We start from the raw sequence: 13,620 nt of genomic DNA on the forward strand, positions 1-13,620 counted from the left end.
ATGAACAATATAAAATATTCTTCTCCATGAGGTGACTTTTTCCTTGATGGTCCACATAAATCAGTATGAAAAAGTTCAAGAGGCTTACTACCTGATCCTTCCTTTTCAGGGAAATGTGTTCTGGTTTTCTTACCAAATTGACATGATTTGCATATTGTATTTTCTGGAATGCTAATATCTGGAAGATCACGAACAACCTGGTATCTGCATGCTTTTCGTATTTGAGGGAAGCTTAGATGCCGCAGTCATCTGTGCCATAGCCAGTGTTCATCATTTTTTCTTAGATAACATTGTTGTTGTCCTCCCTTGAGTATATATAGGTTGTTTGGAGTTCTTACACCTTTGATCACTGTTTCTCCTGTATCAAGCTCACGAACAACACATCCATTTGATCGAAATACTACTTCATTTCCTTGATCACACATTTGACACTTAACAGGTTATGCTTAAGACCATCAACATACATAACATTCCCAACGTTAACCTTTTCTTTTAAGAGAACAGATCCTTTACCTTTTATGATAGTAGGAGTGTCATTTCCAAAAGAGACCTTCTTTTCCTTTTCTAAGGCATTATATGACTGAAGTTTTTATTTTTCACCTGTCATGTGTTTTGATCATCCACTATCGATATACCATTGATTTTCTTGTCCATCTGCATACAAGGATATTCCATATCTTTCTGTTTGCGGCTCTTTCTTTTTCCATATTCTCCGACTTAATGAAGTTTGCTCCTTCTAAGATGTTTGCCGAAATTTACTCCTGCATTAAGATTCTTCATGACCGAAGTTGTTGTAGATAGAGCATTCTATTTCATTTTCAAGAAGAGAAAAGTTATTGTAAGTCCATTTCATGATCCCTGTCACATTCCTTTGATTTCGTGCTTCTCTAGTCATGATTTCCTTGTAAGCAACACATTGAGCAACTTTGTGTCCAAAGTTATGACATGAGAAACATTGGCCATTAAAGAAGTTCCTGAATCCACTGACCTTGTAGTTGTAGTTTCTATGTATATTCATTCTTGAAGCAAATTGAGTATGATTTACCTGAGGTTTGTAGCTTCTGTTCGTCCTTGAAGTAAATTTATCCTGATTTCCCTGGTGGTCTTCTTTACGCCTTTGCTGATGACCGTCAAACTATTTACTACTCTTTGTTGCATCGAGATAGCTTTTCGAGGTTGACGACTTCAGTGATTGAGATGCTTATTCAGTATATCGAAGACCTATCTTTATTAGAGGAGAACGTTGCACTTTGATAATTTCATTTAATGTTTCTGATCCTTTAGCAAATCTAAGATTGAGAGCCTTTGTTTTCTCAATATCCTTTCTTAGACCCACAGTTTCACATTCCAGTTTTTCATTGTGTTTTTCTCTTTCATCAAGTTGGAATGTCAGAGTATCTATAATCATATTCTTTTCTTCTAAACAGACTTTGAGTTTAGAGATTTCTTCATAAAGGTCATCTTCATCTAAAGCATCCAAGAAATCATCATCTTCAAAAGCCTTTAGAAGTCTTATATAGTCATTACTATTTTCATCTTCATCACTATTTGGTAAACCATCACTATCTTCATGAGTATAGTAGCTCTTCTTACTTACACTTTTCTTTCTGTTCCATTGTTGGGTTATGTTATATTCTTTCCATGACTAGCCCACATAGTTAACCTAGGGGTTAGAGGGGGGGCGGAGCCCCCCTTCATTGCGTCGATTGTGTAGCGGGGGGGGGGGGGGGGGTCACAGGGGGTTTTGAGGTGTACTCATAACCCCACTTTATGGGGTCCGGGGTAGTGCCCCAGAAAATTTTGGTTTTGGACCCTATATTAGGATGGGCAAACCCACCTATGGTTTTGTGCATGATTTTCGCACATGTTTTTCGACGCGATGGTTTTCGGTCCATGGTATTAGATGCGATGGTTTTCGGTCCATGGTATTGGATGCTTCTGCATGTATAAATATGTATTATAACATTGAAAGGAACATAACGAAAAATCAAGCTGGTAGTCCTGGGTTTGGGATCCAAGGGAAATATCTGTGTATATGTGTTCTATGTGTTATGCTCATGCATTGTTTATTTTCTTTGTTTTAGAATTCGTATGCAGGTAATTTCTGTACGGGGTTAAAACCTACATTTTGTATCAGAGTTGTTTTGGCTTCAAGGGGACGCCTTTGTTGCTGAGGGGTTTCGCTCGGGCCTGTGGTAGACCCTATTCAGTGGGAGATCTGCAAGATCGATTATGGTGGTGAAAGAAGATGGCGAGCAGTGGAAAGATAGAGGTCGAGAAATTTAATGGTCAGAGTTTTGAGTTGTGGAAACTCAAGATGGAGGATCTGTTGGTGGATAAAGATCAGTGGATCGTGGTAGATCCAGGTACTAAACCAACGGGAATGTCTGATGAAGAATCGAAGAAGTTGGATCAGAAGGCAAAGAGCACAATATGAATGTGTGTCTCAGATTCAGTATTGTTGAATGTATCAGGGGAAGCTACGACAATGGCTTTTTCAGACAAGTTAGGGACTTTGTACCAATCTAAGTCTTTGGTGAATAAACTATTCCTGTAGAAAAAGCTGTATAACCTAAGAATGAAAGATGGAGACTTGGTGATAGAGCATCTGAATACATTTAATATTGTGGTAAGTCAATTAGCATCTGTTTTTAAAATTTCATATGAAGATAAGTGCATCAGTTTGTTGTGTTCTCTACCTAATTTGTGGGATAGTCTGGTTATTGCAATAGGTAGCAATGCAATTGCCTTGCAGTTTGATGAAATACTCTCAGCCTTGCTGACATAGGAGATGAGATGGAAAAATATGGAGAGCCAGAATGGTGATGCCTTGTCTGTATGAGCATGGTCCCAGAAAAGAAACAAAAATAAGTCATCGAGTGGGAGATCTAAATGTAGAGGGAGATCTAAATCTCCAAGAAAACATGTAAATGTGGTGTGCTGGAAATGTTGAAAGGAAGGCCACTTCAAAAGGGAATGTAAATCTAAAGCTCCTGACAAAGGAAATGGATCTGATGAGGCTCCTTCTGCAGAGGCAAAAACCACCTCAGATGAAGGTGGGGTTGTGTACTTGGCTTCTTCAAGTACACATGTAGATCATGAGGCATGGTTGATTGACTCAAGTGCGTCCTTTCACTTCACTCCCCATAGAGAGTGGTTCTACGAGTATGAGAAATATGATGGTGGTGATGTCTTCTTGGGGGATGGCAGGAAGGCTAGAATCATTGGTCGTGGAAAAGTAAAGTTGAAGTTGCAAGGTGGAAGGGTTAGAATGCTTCCAGGTGTTCTACATATTCCTTCTTAGCCAGAAATCTGATTTCTATAAGCAAGATGGATGATGCAGGTGTAAAAACAGTGTTCGAGAAGGATACCTACAAAATGGTTCAAGGAGCACTGGTATTGATGCGGGGAGTTCGGATTAGAACTCTGTACAAGATGCAAGGTAGCACTGTTATTGATGGGTGCAATAGTTCTGTGGTTCCTGAAAGTGGAGCAGAAAATCTAGTGGTATCTGGAGAGAAGACCATACTGTGGCATCAAAGGCTTAGACATATTGGAGAGAAGGGCCTTCAAATACTTCATGGTAAAGTTATGGTAGAAGGTATGAGTAACAACTCTTTGGATTTTGATTTTTGTGAAAATTGTGTATACGAGAAGCAGAATCAGGTGAGTTTCCCTTCTAATGGTAAGAGGGCAAAACAGATATTAGATCTTGTGCACACTGATGTGTTTGGACCTGTGAAGGTTCCATCACTGGGTAAATCTGTGTACCATGTGTCATTTATAGATGACTTCTCAAGGAATACATGGATATATTTCCTTAAGAAGAAATATGAAGTCTTTGACAGGTTTAAAGAATTTAAGGCTCTAATGGAAAACTAGATAGAGAAGAAGATAAAGGTGCTGAGGACAGATAACAGTGGAGAGTTTTGCAGCAAGGAATTTGAAGAATTCTTTACGAAGTGTGGTATATCATGGCAGAAGACTACTCCATATACACCTCAGCGAAATGGAGTTGCAGAAAGAATGAACAAGACATTGATGGAAAGGGCAAGAAGCATGCTTAGTGGTGCCAGGTTAGGACAAGAATTATGGGCAGAGGTGGTGGATACTGCATGTTACCTAGTCAACAAGTCAACTTCATCAGCATTGGAGGATAAGACTCCACAAGAGGTATGGATTGGTAAGAAACCCTCTCTTTCACATCTAAGGGTATTTGGATGTGATGCATATGTACATGTTCCAAAGGAGAAAAGAACCAAGTTGGATTGTAAATCTAAAAAGTGCATCTCTATTAGGTATAAGGATGGTTTAAAGGGTTATAAGCTTTGGAACCTAGTAACAAGGAAGGTTGTGTACAGTCGAGATGTGGTGTTTAGAGAGGTGAAAGATGTTATTAAACATGAAGTCCAACCAAAGGAACTTGAGAAGATAGAGTTTGAGCTAAAGGAGGAAGAATCAGACTCTACAGAAGAGGAGGAATCAGAAGATGAAGAGCCACAAACTCTAGCTGTGAGAAGATAAGTTCGAGAAAGAAGGCAGCCTAAAAGGTATAGTCCATCTGCTTTCTATTGAAATTTTTCTTTGTCTATTACTGTGATGATCCCAGAACTATGAAGGAAGCAGTGGATTTAGAGGATGGAAAACTCTGGAAAGAGGCCATGGTTGATGAAATGGCATCTTTGCACAAAAATGAGGCTTGGGATCTGGTAGAGTTACCAGTTGGAAGGAAACCTATTCGCAGAAAATGGGTGTTCAAGAAGAAGACAAATGCAGAAGGAAAGATGGAGAAATACAAAGCTCGGTTGGTAGCAAAAGGTTATTCCCATGTGCCGGGAATTGATTTTAGTGATGTTTTTTCTCCTGTTGCCAAGGTAACTTCTATTAGATTACTTTTATATGTTGCTACTGCTTTTGATTTTGAGGTAGAATAAATGGATGTGAAGACAACATTTCTTCATGGGGATCTGGAAGAGGAGATCTACATGAAGCAACTTGAAGGCTTTGCGGTGACGAGTAAGAAAGAACTAGTATGCAAGTTAAAGAAGTCTCTGTATGGGTTAAAACTGTCACCAAGGATGTGGTATCAGAAATTTGATACATTTATACGGGGACTTGGCTTCATTGGAAGCAAAGCAGATCATTGTGTGTATTTTAAATTAATTGGTGACCATGTTATTTATCTGGTCTTATATGTGGATGATATGTTGTTGGTTGGAAATGACAAAGAAATTATCCAGGATTTGAGGACCCAATTGTCCTCCTAATTCTACATGAAATATCTTGGTGTTGCAAACTATATTTTGGGCATGGAAATTAAAAGATATCGATCAAAGAGGAAGCTCTGGTTAAACCAGAGGAAGTATGTCAAGAAAATACTGCAGAGGTTTAATATGTAGGATAGTAAATCGGTGAAGGTTCCTATTCCTGTAGGTGTGAGGTTATCTACTGAACAGTGTCCCAAGACACAAGAAGAGGAAGAGGACATGTCCTGTGTTCCATATGCAAGTGCAGTTGGTAGCCTGATGTATGCAATGGTATGTACTAGACCAGACATTGCACATTTAGTGGGAGTATTGAGCAAGTTTATGTCAAAACTAGGGACGAAGCACTGGACAACAGTGAAGCGGGTTTTTAGGTATTTGCGTGGCACTAGTGATTATGGTTTGTGCTACCAAGGAAGATCAGGATTGGACAGAATTTTTGATATTCGTGGCTTTGTTGATGCAGACTGGGTTGGAGATTTGGATCAGAGAAGATCTACAAGTGGGTATGTGTTTAACCTATTTGGAGGTTCAGTTAGTTGGATGAGTAAGAAACAATCTATAGTGGCACTATCAACTACAGAGGCAGAATATATGGCAGCCACTCATGCAAGCAAGGAAGCAGTTTGATTGCGGAGATTGTGTTCAAGTATGGGGTTAGTGCATGGAGCTATAAGGATAGATTGTGACAGCCAAAGAGCAATTTTCTTGGCAAAGAACCCTGCATATCATTCAAATACAAAGCACATTGATGTTCAGTATCACTTTGTGAGGGATATGATAGAAGACAAAAGGGTGTTGCTGGTAAAGGTGGACATTTTGAAGAATATTGCAGATGCATTGACAAAATATGTGAGCTCTAAGAATTTCTCTTGGTGTAGAGAGACAATGGGCGTTTCAGGGCTAAAAAACTGACTAAGCTCTCTTCTCGCCCCCTGTGGAAAGAAAACAACAAGTGGGATAATGTTGGGTTGTGTTATATTCTTTCCACGACTATCCCACGTAGTTAATCGGGGGGTTAGAGGGGGGGCGGAGGCCCCCTTCGTTGCGCCGATTGGGGGGGAGGGGTGGGAGGTGGGTCACAGGGGGTTTTGAGGTGTACCCGTAACCCCACTTTATGGGGTCCAGGGTAGAGCCCCGGAAAATTTTGGTTTTGGACCCTATATTAGGATGGGCGGACCCACCTATGGTTTTGTGCATGATTTTGGCATATCTTTTTGGACACGATGGTTTTCAGTCCATGGTATTGGACGCGATGGTTTTTGGTCCATCGTATTGGATGATTCGGCATGTATAAATATGTATTATAACATTGAAAGGAACATAATGAAAAATCAAGTTGGTAGTCCCGGTTTTGGGATCCAGGGGAAATCTTTGTGTATATTTGTTCTATGTGTTACGCTCACCCATTGTTTATTTTCTATGTTTTAGAATTCTTATGCAAGTAATTTCTGTACGGGGTTAAAACCTACATCTATTTTTTGATTCTTTACCTTTATCAAGCTTATCTTTATGAGGACATTTGGCAGCATAATGACTGACTCTTCCACAACCAAAACATTTGAAAGGTAGTTTACCTCTGAATCTCTCGAAACCCCGTTGAAGGTTCTTCACGAAGTTTGCTTCTTCTTCTCCTTTTGAATTATGTCCTGATTCATGAAATTCTTCTCTTCCTGAGGCTTTGAATGCGGCTTCCCTCATATCTGATGGACCTCATCTTCGCATTTCGAAAGCAGTTAAGATTCCATGCAGCTGTGTCATAGTAATAGTCTGAAGATCCTACTTTTCTTCTATGGCAGATACTTTTGATTCAAACTTAGTAGAAAAGGATCTTAAAACATTTTCAACTAAAGTAACTTCTTTTATCTCTTCACCCAAGCTCTTGATGCAATTAACAATCTCATCTATATGTAAGAAGTAACTAGCGATACTTTCATCATTGTGCATTTTGAGAGTTTCATATTGAATTCTGGGAGATTGCAGTTTTGCACGTTTTACTTGATTGTCTCCTTCATAGCTTAGAATGATCTTGTCCCATATTTCTTTGGCGGTTTTGAACTACATAACTTTGACAAATTCTTATTATGACAAACTCCCCAATAATACATTGGCAGCCTTGGCATTAGTTTCATATTTCTTCTTACCTGCTATATCTGTAGGAATTCCTGATGGAAAGGTATATCTTCCTTCCACGATTTCCAAAACATCTATTCCAAGAGATTGAAGATAGGCTATAGTTCTTAACTTCCAATAAACGAAGTTGCTTCCATCAAAGATTGGTGGTCTAATGGATCTCTCTCTTTCGTAGTTACTCATGATGATAAATTTTCCTTCAAGCGATCAAGCTTCTTCTGAAGGACCTGCTCAAATACCAATTTTTGGAGATAATACTGATGGGGGGGGTGAATCAGTATTATCAAGTCAACAATATTTCATTTCCATAATCAGATTCATATACGCTACTTCAGTTAATTAAACTTGCGTGTATATGTAGATGTATGTAAGGCAACTAGCGTATACTCTTCAAACTTATAACTTAGTTAATTCATCATCAGTTGATCTTTAATCTGTGCATCACAACCATATAAAAAATAACCAGGTGTAATAAAACAAAAAAGATAGTCACACATATGAACACAAGATATAAGGTGGAAACCCAATGTGGGTGAAAACCACCTACTGTAATCGTCTCTATCTTCTATTAATAAGAAACTTCTTTTTACAATTTTCTGTACTAGTCCAGACTTATACCTGTATGCAGGCTTCTACCTGCAGAAGGCCACAACCTTCTCTCATTCTCCAGCTTCTCTTGGAAGGGAGCTATAACCTCCTAGCTCTTGTACTAGCTGTTGTGTTTACTAGTACGTAGGTGTAGGCCTACAGAAGGCTACAACCTCCTCTTTTCTTCTGGGGACCATGTTTCATTAATTTCCAGACTGGATCCATCAATAACATCAATCAACCATCAAATATATCTGCATCAATCAATCTCCTTTGCACAAATCAAAACTGAATCACTTCTCAAAATGTTGTAACCAGAATACGAAAACAGTAACCAGAACCCCTGCTATAACCCAAAACACTGCAACAACAAACAACATTACCTAAAGCATATTTTATTAGGTATACACTACTTCAACGTGTTGAACATGCATGCATACTCACTTTTCTCAAGGCGAACATGTGTATACGCTGTTTTGTTATGCAGAACTAGCGTGTATACGCGCCTTTGCTGTAGTGAACCTGCGTATAGATCTGTAAATGATGATTTAACCTTTACAACTATTCAGACATCAGATATACCCAGATCATCATATTTAAAGATTACAACATGCACAAATTATTCAGATAAAAGATCAAAACCACACAAAGATACCTCACTTCAAGCCTTAAGATCTTGACTCATCAATAGATCTTATCCTTCATCAAGCGCTGAGGTTCTTGCTTGATTCAGATCCAGCTATGCCCAATAGTATGTATTCCCAATCTTGCTCTTCATAAGATATTTAATGCTTGAGTGACATGCCTAATGATCTTCTCCTCCTTTTATAGTCTTGGGCCTTACTCAATACCATGGACCAAAACCACTTAGAACCAATACCATGGACCAAATACCTGGGATCAACACTTCGGACAAGATACCTTGGACCAATACCATGGATCACAATACCATGGACCAAATACCATGGACCAAAACTAAGTTTTCCAACATGTACGCAGCTTTCCTTTCGTGAAAGTGCGTGTGTACAGTATACGCGTCTTTTGGTCTTCGAACCCACGTGTACACATGGCTTGGTCAATAGGGAACTTGTGTATACCTCTTTTTCTTCACTCTAAGAATCTAAACTTTGATCTATCCTCTAAGTGAGTTGCCATCAAGGACAACACCTGTGTCATAATGCCAAATCTATGCCATAATGCCAATAGTTTTATCCATTGTTGTTTATCGAGTGAAGTTGGACTTTATCAGTTCCTGTTGACCAAGTGAAGTCTTAACAACTGTTGTTGTTGGCCCCCATCAATGTCTAGTTTATTATTACTATTGTAAGTCGAAGCAACAATCAAATTCTAGTTTATTGTTACTACTGTAAGTTGAAGTAGAATACTACATACATATCAAAGCAGAATACTTCATACCTATCAATAGTTTTTTGAATGGTGGAAGGAAAATGTTACATGATATCTCCATAACTCTGTTTTTATTAATTATTGGAATAAAGGATTTTAACAAGTGGGAAATGCAAGTAGGAATTAAGTTAACATGTGTTCAATGAAAAAGTACACAAGTTAAGTTGCCTTGAACTTCGAATAAGATTTAATGTTTTAATCTATTAAGTTTTGATAAACCTTAACATTTTCCTTGCACTTCGAATTCAATTTTATATTTTAATTTATTAAGTTTTCATAAACCGTACATAGGTCTATTGTTAGCCACCAACTTTATAAGCTCATATAAGCTCATTATATTGAAGTTTGCAACATCTATAAAAAGGTGGTTTCAGATCGATTTCAAATCAAGATATGCAATAAGAGGCGATTTCAAATCCAGATCTGCAAGAAGAGGCGGCCATCAGCAACATGTTTAAATTCTCTAAGGAGTTATTCAAGTTCAATTCCCATTGTCCAATTCAAATTGCAAGGTTCTTCAATTCCCATTGTCCAATACAGAAGATTAACCATTAAATTTGATTGGGTCAAAAACATGCAAGGGGTCGTCATATGATATGCCTTGCACTTCCCTACCCAACAACAGGAACAGGGTAGAAGAAATTATTGTCATTGAGCTAGAAAACCAGTTAGAACTAGCAGGGCTCTCTGTTGGCTCAATTTTTTTGCAAATTCGTTCTAGTTTCTCTTCCTCATGGATGTCCAACTTTGAGCTTTATTTGTTCTTTAATATTATTTACATCTCTTGCATTTCATAATTAAAATGGGCAATCCTACAGTTTACAGATTTATCATAAATATTCTCATGAAGTAAATTCCTGAATGTAAATTGTGTAGATTGATACTTGTATAACTTATAAACTTGATAATAGATCTATGTTTGAGCAAGTAGGTGGTTTCTTCCTAACGGTAATGAAGCCCTAATGATCTAGGGCTGATTTGTGTAGTCAAATCAAAATATTTCCATGGGTTGAAATATCCTGTAGGTCTGAGGGATATCAAAATGGCTCCAGAGTCTAAAACATAGATTCTGCCATGGATACAACAATCATAATGTGTGTAAGTGCGATAAAATTGAAGTATACACAATCAATTTTGCCTGGCACAATCATCTCTAATATGAGTAAGGACTGTCAGTCATTCCTTCTAAGATCAGTCTATCCCAGGGTGTAAGTCACCATTGAACAAGGAGACTCACTCATGAAGCACGTACAAATACAGCTTAAATAATGGTGACTCCGAGAAACTTGCCACAGTTAAAACAATCACATTGCTAATTTCTCCATCTGGAATTAGTCTAAGTTAACCCTCCTGAGTGAGACCTATGCTTAGACTGCTCCTACTTGATCAATCACTACTCCTACCTACTAGGGAACACAACTATATCTGGTACTCCTTATACAACTGATCATGTTAATGGTCCTAAAAACATAGGCACCTCTCCCTATCGAGTACCTAAAGAAGGGAGAATCTTCATATATCTTATAATTACTTGCGAAGTAGAATAACATAGACATATATTTTGTATTCCAATCTGAACTAATTTTGATGGGTCCCTATGGGAACTAGGGCCATCGGATATCTAAACTAGAGATTCTATGGAATAAACCGTACCCTTTCATCTCGTTTATTATCTCTGCTACTACCAAATTGCGATGCTGTCGATCCTAAAGCCTGGTGCCAATTCCATATGATGGCCATAGAGCCTTTGACTTGCCATGAAAAACAAATAGAACAATAGATCTCTAGGTTCAATGCAATTGCCGCTATTAATAGAGTTCCTATAGCTGTATTACTAGCTCTACTCTGCTGTAACCACCACCGGGTCTCCAGAGCAGCTCTCCATGGGTTAACATGCATGTGTCATTGAAAAAGAGAATATGGTGCAATCTTAGTTCTAATTAGTCGATGCTCTGGTGGAGATCCACTACATAATAAGGCCCCAGGTGTCATTAGGCTCATAACTTCCTATTCTGTGATCTGGATAGTTTGTTCTACTCCATGGTTCAAATGAAGACTCCCAACATAACCTTACTCGTAGCACTTGATGTGGGCAGTAATGTGTTCTGGGTGCCTTGTGATTGCCAAGCGTGTTCTCTTACTTCTACAACTAGTTGTGGCTTAAATGTATTGAATTTTCAGCCTTTCCCTGTTAAACGTAGTTGTATTAACTCAATGTTTTGATTTATTCTTCTTTATCAATGATTATATTTAGTTTGATTGGTTATGAAATCAACTTACACTATGGTTTCAGAGACAAGATAGAAAAATCACATGAATGATGAGGTTCCAGTCGTGAGCTATTGCGTCCATTAGTTTTTTTTTTCACTAGAGGAAAAGGAAAATCAATAAGGGTACATGAATCAATTGTGGCAAAGCAGCAAGGTCCTTCTATATGAGCTACATTATTTCCAACTTCTTTCATATCCACAACATTTTTCTACTTGCTAAATGCATTTGTATTCTATTTTGTCATAAAAGTAACTTGTCCTCAGTGCAAGTGGAGCAAGTTAAAACCATTCCTAATTGCTCCCTGCTACAGGTTTTTTGTTGTCTCTGAATAAACCTCTGAGATTTGTTGCCTCTGAATAAACCTGTGAGGTCAAAAGAAATGCAAACATGCTGGATCCATGGGCTTTTCTTCATATCCTGTGCTTATGTGTTCCCTTGATAATGAAGTTCCTATACTACTTCTCGGCAGGGACTTGCTGCCTCTGCAGCCCTCCTTGTTTTAAGAATAAATAACTAATAATTACACATACATGTCTGGTTTATTTTAGAATAGGCTCTTCAATTTAAAAATGTGATAATATGTATAAGTAATATACATCAATTTCCTATCTCCACTCTTATTTTGAAATAATCCTTATTGACCCATTTAACACATTAGACTAGGTGGGCTTATGAAACGTCCTCCCTCCCACCATTCTCCTCTGCAAGTTGTTGTTAGCTCCTGTAGTGGAATAAAATAGATAAAAATGGAAGTATTTTACCATGCAGAATTATGCTTAGAACAATAATGGCACAAAGGAAACTGCACCTTGGCACCTCAGGTTCTATTATGACCATATGTCCAATACCCATTTAACTAGGATTTCTTGGTTTAATGGTTAATAGAAGGTTTTGTCTTTGGGTTGGAAAAATATTTTGAACTGGGTTTGACCGACTAATATTAAGCTCGATGTTGTAAAGGAGTGGAACCATATAAAAAGTAATAATCTAGTATTTTGATGTGGATAATTCAGTGCAACCATATAAAAAGTATTTTGGTATTTTGATGTGTAGAATTCAGAAGAAGCTCGTCTGATATTGAGCAGAGAGTGATCGAAAGAAAATATGGGCACTTTATTCTATGAGAAGAAAGGAAAAAATTAAAAGACAACTATTATAACTGAAATGTGTTGTTAAGGATCCATGTAATAATGGAGAGCTAAACTAGACTATTTACAACGAACCCTATATCCTCTGTCAATAGTGATGAGCCAGTTGACCATGTATAATTTAGTTGAATACCAAGACAAATAAAGTGTGTCTATTTTATGTTGAGTAGATTATTATTTCAATCTATATGGTAATTGCAACCATTATACTTATTAATGTGTGCAATTCTAGAAATTATGGATGAAGTATATTTTCAATTTATTTCGTGTTTTAAATGTATATTTTTCTTTAAATTGAAATGGTTGTTACTTTTAATAAGATTTTATGGTTTTCTCTTTTCTAGTCTTGAGGATGTGGTTTAATGATTAGATGAGTTATTTTCATTTTATGTTGAGTTGATTATGATTTCAATCTATATGATAATTGCAGTCATTATGCTTATTAATGTGTGGAATTATGGAAATTTTGGATAAAGTACTGTAATATCTCCCATTTATGTAAATATTTATTTATTTTTACTGCAACCATAATAGACTATTGCTATTTTTAATTATTAACTATTTTTGGAATTTAGTTATGAAAGGATAAATTTTGCAGTTATGAGTAAATATTGTTTTACCAAGTAATTAGTTAAGGAGACAGTTATCTGCTCCAAAACTAAATCTTAGAGTATTTTACTGAGAGGATCAAGAGGATAGGGGTATCTGAGATCAGAGGAGGAAAAGGAGACTGTGTTGATGGATCAGACAGTCTGTGAAGGCTATGTCTGGTAAGGATCAGATAGCCAGGAAACATTAAGTCTCTGAGG

This window comes from Pinus tabuliformis, chromosome 8 (assembly GCF_031772625.1).
Source record: "Pinus tabuliformis cultivar Carrire ecotype Pingquan chromosome 8, CPIR1, whole genome shotgun sequence".
Lineage (NCBI taxonomy): Eukaryota > Viridiplantae > Streptophyta > Pinopsida > Pinales > Pinaceae > Pinus > Pinus tabuliformis.